This window comes from Haematobia irritans, chromosome 3, assembly GCF_050003625.1.
Source record: "Haematobia irritans isolate KBUSLIRL chromosome 3, ASM5000362v1, whole genome shotgun sequence".
Lineage (NCBI taxonomy): Eukaryota > Metazoa > Arthropoda > Insecta > Diptera > Muscidae > Haematobia > Haematobia irritans.
In genome coordinates this window covers 4,105,784-4,112,517 of record NC_134399.1, presented here as the reverse complement: position 1 = coordinate 4,112,517, position 6,734 = coordinate 4,105,784, and the positions used below count along the sequence as shown (strand labels likewise).

Here is a 6,734-nt window from a genome sequence, read left to right as displayed (position 1 = left end):
CTTTTATTCTTCTTCTTCTCTTGACTTTTGAGTGCAGTTGTCATTTAAAGTCTATTCTTGAATTCTTTAAATGGGAACGCTTCAGCGACACGTCAAGAGAACGCGACGATAAATTTTCAACAGACGTTAACGGTCGCTAAAAATATGAGAACAGCAATAGGGCTGTTTTCTTTTTGCACTGGATGCAACAATTTAATGGCCAGTTTCATTTCATTTCATTTCATTTCATTTCATTTATTTAACAATTAGTAATACAAAGCCTTTCATAGGCCAATATATATATTACTTAGCAAGAATACCTGAATACAAAACAAAATTCTTAACTGAATATAAAAATAACTAATTAAAATTATAATATATCTAACTTAAATGATTTAAATAAAATCAAGTACCAAAATACATTATAAGTTGTTTTCTTTTTTCTGCACTCTTAACAAATTTCTTGTAACAGTATTCAATTTGTCGGCTCCCCAGCCTAACTATAAATTAGCAGTATTAAAAATGTAAAAAATAAATAAATAATATTAGTCCCGCACGAGGTAGACATATACAAATAGACCAAGAGTAGTTTCAATGTGGCAAGATCGAATCCATATACTGCATCAGTTTCAACCGAAAGGAGTTATTACACTGTGAAAATATTCGCAACTGAAGCGGTAACCCATTCCAACAACGTATAATTCTCACTTGAAAAGATTTAGCAAAAATACTTCTCCTAATACGGGGAACAAATAGCTGTGGATTCCTAGACGAGCGTGAAAAGGAGAAGGAAGAGCGTAAAGATACAGGCCTAGAGCAATATATAACCTTATAAAATAAAATCAGATTCCGATAGTCAACAAAATTGCGAAAAGAGAGACCAAGAAAACGCCTTACGAACCCAGAAATAGAATCCCTCCTTCGAACATTGTAAATAAAGCGCACAATCACATTCACAGTTCGTCTTAACTTCGCAAAAAGTTGTCCAGAGCAGCCTGAGATAACTTCAAGACCATAAAGAACTTGAGACATTAAGAGCGAGTGAGCCAATTTGAGTCTGACATTGAGTGGTAAAAATAAATCCGACGAAGAAATCCTACGCAATGTAGACCAGATCCTACCAGACAGAGCATCAATATGGAATTGAAACGAGAGCTCCGAGTCAAGTACAACACCCAAACAACGATGCCTATCAACAAATTCAATGGGTTCATATCCAAGGAACAAATTGGGTAATTGAGGGAGCCCCCTATTCGACCCAAACATCAAGGCTTTAGTCTTAGCCACATTAACCAACAAATCATTCATCAATGCCCAATGTCTAAAACGATCCAACACGGCATTAATCTCAATCTCAAAGTTCTCAGTAGAAGAACCACAACCGCTAAACAACAAGAAAACGTCATCCGCGAAAACGAACGTTCTACACGCCCTAGAATCAGTGTAGCAGTGGATATCATTAACATACAGGATGAATAAGAGTGGGCCCAAGACCGAACCCTGAGGTATACCAGAAGCAAGCGGAAGAATGCTAGATTCTGCACCATTCATAGCAACAAATTGTTCCCTATTTCTCAAATATGAATAAATAAGCTTACACGCCGATAACGAAAATCCAAACTGCCCACCAAGTTTAGCAACTAATCTAGCATAACTCACGGAGTCGAAGGCCTTAGATAGATCAAGAGAAACAAGAGAGCTCGAACAACCATTGTTAATATCTGTGCGGACATGATCCGTCAGTGACAAGAGCAGATGCGTAGTATTTAGACCTTGGCGGAACGCATATTGAGACTCATGAATAAGATTAGAAGTAGCCATAAGTATCTGCCCCTTCATAATATGCTCAACAATTTTAGAAATTGCAGGTAATATTGAAATTGGACGTAAATCAGCAGGTTCAGAAACAACTCGAGACTTCGGTATAGGAACTACACGAGCTTTCTTCCAAGCGGAAGGAAAAGTGGACGTTGTCAGAATGCAATTCACCAAATCCAAAATAAAGCTTGATACAAGCGGGAAAATAGACTTAATAAAATGAATAGGCACACCATCCAATCCTACCGACCTCGATTTAACTTTTCCCATCGCTTCAAGAAGCTCAAGCTCATTGACACCACAAAAAGAAAACGGCGAATCTGACTCATGGAAACTATCAAAATCAAATTCTTCAATTCGGCTGCCAAGAGCCGAACCGTTAGCAAAAAAAGAATTGATACATTCGACATCCAAATTAGTTTCCACGAAGTCATCAGTAACACACCCAGACCTACGCAAAATCCTCCACATGCCACATGAGTCCAAAGATTCAAACCGAGCAGAAAAGTGCAACCTTCTCGCTTTGCGAATCATAGCCTTAGCTCTATTTCGGTACTTACGATACGTTGTCCAATTCTCCTGGGATCTATCAGATAGAAAGGCGGAAAACGAAAGATCTCTAAGTGATCTGGCCAACCTTATATGGGAGGAATTCATCCAATTTTCATCCCTGCGAAGCTTCTTCCTAACAGTTGGTACGAAATTAAAAAGATCACTAAGTAGAGCAGACAAAAACGTGCATTTCGTATCAACATCAGTAGCATTAAAAATTCGACTAGATTCAAATGAATCCACATATAAAGCCAATGCATTCCAGTCAATGTTCCGATAGTCTCTATATTCAACGTACTCAGTCATGGAAGCAAATTCGAATAACAGACTAGAAAAAATTAAGGCATGATCTGAGATCGAAGGACACTGTACCTGATGCGAGAAGTTACATAGAGAAATATCACTTATAAGCATATAATCAATAAGTGATGTGGACCTCCTGGATAAATCGAAATGAGTCGGAGCTGAATTGTGTACAACAGACATGTTATATCTAGTACAAAGACTACGAAGGATACTAGCTCTGGAATAATCAAAAAGGTTACAATTGAAATCACCAAGTACTACAATATGGTTATATCTCCAAAAAAGATCGCGGTGGAATGTCTCAAATTGCTCCAGATTACCTGATGGCAGATAGACAACACCGAACAGTAGTACAATATCGTTAAAAGTAAACTCTAAAAATAAGGACTCACAAAGATAATCAGACGACTTGAAGATTAATTTAAATCTTAATCCATTGCTAATATAGACAGCAACTCCACCCCCCCTCGATGAGAATTGTCTATCATTACGACATAGCTTGTAACCAGAAATGGAAAATGAGCGGGTCGCAATATCATCCGAGAGCCACGTCTCCGTAACGGCAAACAGACCAAAAGAGCTACCATCAAGTATACATTTAAGTTCATCAAACTTACAAGGTGATTTGATACTTCTACAGTTGAGATGCCCTACATTCAGTTGACCACCGTAAGGTAAAAGTTTAGATTTGATATATGAGCTACCACGTACAATGGGACCAAGATTTTCGTTAAAAGACATCAAACACAGGGTATAATATTAGGTTGGGGAACCGAGAGAATAATGTAAGAGATAAAATTTCAATTAAATCACATAAAAATTCCATTATTATTCATATATTATATTACACTGCTGATTATAGCAAAAAGAATAAAAGGGATAAAATACTAAGAGATCAAAATAATTATATTCGCATACTAATAGAATACAAATATATACAATAAAACGTATCAAAAGGAGCAATACTTTAAAGCGGACTACATTGTAATATTGTTACAAAAAAGAGATAAAGAAAAGGAAAAGTAGATAATAAGATAATACATATAGATAGAGAAAAACATGCAAATAAAAACTTCATCATAATTTGCATGAATTTCACTACAAAGTACTAAGGCAACAAGGTAAGTATATAAAATATAAAGTACATAAATCTAAAAGCAGAAGAATAACTAAGTAGAGGGCGCATCAGCATCACTGAGAAGCAAAGCACATTGAGAGGCATCCTGGATAATTTCCTTACCATTAGGAAGAGTAATTTTGGCGTTAACTCTATCACTATTTAGGATTTTAAATTTGGTTATTTTACTCTGGCGCTTCAGTTTGTTGCATAGGGCATTTAGTTGAGCAGCAAAAGGAGTATAATGGTCATTGAGATACACTCGACTCGTAATGTCACCACCAGGTCCTTTCATGATGTCACATACTCTAAGGGAACGAGTTTTATAGTACTCTCTCATGATACTATCACGTAACATAATGCTATTCAGCTTCACCAATACTTGTCTCTTATTATTTATATAGCATACATGGTACACATCATGATTTGTTAGGATGATGTTATAAAAAGCAGCGATGGCAATAACAGGTCCAACAAGATCAGCTAAACCATCAGGTAAGCCACCAATAAGGAAGTCGGCCCGATTTGACTTACGGTGTAGAGCATTAATCAAGACATCCTGTGCGCCGAACTTCGAAGAAACCATATTTTCAAGCACGGAAATCCTTTCTTTGCATTTGTCGATGTCAGCCCGTAATTCAGGGAGGCAGGCACTCATTTCCGAATTAATCTTGTCAAGGGATTTCTTAATAGAGTCCATCTCCTCATCATTTTTAGAAATAAAGGCATCCAGTTTCTTGCTAACGCTTCTAATCTCGTCATACACAGCACTGTTGTTATTGTTTTTGTTTGCTAGGTTAGGTTCACATAAAACGCAAACGAAGAAACAAGACTTCATAGCCTTCAATGCCGACAAGTCTTTGTCAGACAGCTTTGCACAGGAACCATGGGTCCATTTGGAGCAGACTTTGCATTCAATGGATCCCTGAGTTTTGGTGATGTGATTATTGCAATCTTGGCAAACAACACCTTTACCAGTCATATTGAATGCAACCAACAAGAACAGCGGCAACAACAAAACAACTTCAGCAACAGTTATGAATACAAGACAGAACAGCAACAATAATAAACCAGTGGAGTTGCAAGTTATGCAATAACACCCCAATAATAGCACCAGTATTTTAAGCAGCTAATGCACGATTTACTTATAAATTCCAATTGATCCAAAAAATATTTCACAAATTAGTACTGGCGCGAATAAACTGCAGTCAAAAAGACCAATACAAAAGTAAATAAAAACGAAGTATAATCAGCAGTGATAAACAAACGTCTACTCAGGCATCAGGGTTGCCAAATTTTTTTCTCATCCTCCGATTAATTTTAACCGGTGGATAGACCTCCGGTTAGTAAAATTTTTGTATGGGATCAGCTGTTTTATCGACACGATAAATAATAACAAGACATTGAGAAACTGGCCCTAAGTTGGGTAATGCACTAGGGTGGAGCACAATTTAAGTAAAAAAGATGGGAAACATACGCTTAAAATTGTGAAAGGTATATTGGTGAACAATTTGGTGATTTTCCAAATGGAATAAAGTGATTGTTTTTCTGATATTTTACGGACACGCTGCCTCCATGGAATAAAAACACTGGTTGATAGACGCAGCAACATGTAACTCGCTACTTGTAACTCAACATCACCATTAATGCCAAAAATTATGTTAAATGTAATGTGATAGTGGTATAAATGTTATATTTTTAAGAATTTGTAAATGTTTAATCAAATTAATAAATATCTAAACAAACGTGTTTTACTCGACCACAATGATTCTTTTACAACTATCTTAAAATGCACTTTTTCTGATTGTTTGGAGGGTCCCTTATTGGCGTCGTTCTAAATTGATCTATAAAGGCACCTAATAATTGCACTCATGCGAAACATTTTTGTAGTAACTTGGCGTGGTACAACTTCGGACTTAACTTATAATTTGCACAATATATGGGATATGTGCGACACGAGCACTGTCGTCCGGAATAACTGATAGTCTGTAAAGCGCATTACAGATTATCAGTTATTCCGGACGACAGTGCTCGTGTCGAACATATCCCATATATTGTGCACATTATAAGTTAAGTCCGAAGGCATAATCGATACTGCTGCATGTTTATGGGATCGATAACACATTAATCGATTATTTAGTCATCGCCGACAAGTCGTATCGATGCGACACACTGTAAGATTCTTTACAAACACCGACATTCCGTCCGGAATAACTGATATTCTGTAAAGCTCATATGTCGTATTTTGAAAGCGAACGTTTATTAGTTGTCTTTTTTGATAGCGAAACGTTATTTTAAGTCGTTACCCTGCCAGCATTTCAAAGTTCCATTTCAACCTCATCGTTACCACAGACTCGTAAATGTCACTTCAAACATCATGAAAAGGTACATCAAAAAGTACATACAAGTAATTTGCCATCCCTACTGTTTAAAAATCCATTTTTTTGTGAAACGCCAAGCGCAACCAGCTTGTTATATTTTAATTAAATAAAAACGAAAATAAAGTTCTGAAAACATAGATTATACGCTTAAAATTGTGAAAGGTATATTGGTGAACAATTTGGTGATTTTCCAAGTGGAATAAAGTGACTGTTTTCAGATATTTTACAGACACGCTGCCTCCATGGAATAAAAACACTGGTTGATAGACGCAGCAACATGTAACTCGCTACTTGTAACTCAACATCATCATTAATGCCAAAAATTATGTTAAATGTAATGTGATAGTGGTATAAATGTTATATTTTTAAGAATTTGTAAATGTTTAATCAAATTAATAAATGTCTAAACAAACGTGTTTTACTCGACCACAATGATTCTTTTACAACTATCTTAAAATTCACTTTTTCTGATTGTTTGGAGGGTCCCTTATTGGCGTCGTTCTAAATTGATCTATAAAGGCACCTAATAATTGCACTCATGCGAAACATTTTTGTAGTAACTTGGCGTGGTACAACTTCTC

At 36.3% G+C, this 6,734-nt stretch overlaps 1 long non-coding RNA gene across 1 annotated transcript; it reads left to right on the top strand.

The window, feature by feature from the left end:
- Positions 1-6,209: 6,209 nt before the first annotated feature.
- Positions 6,210-6,585, top strand: LOC142228001 (uncharacterized). The gene is made up of 2 exons (XR_012720033.1): positions 6,210-6,315; positions 6,372-6,585. It is a non-coding gene; the product is annotated as an uncharacterized LOC142228001 (long non-coding RNA).
- The last annotated feature ends 149 nt before the right edge of the window (positions 6,586-6,734 follow it).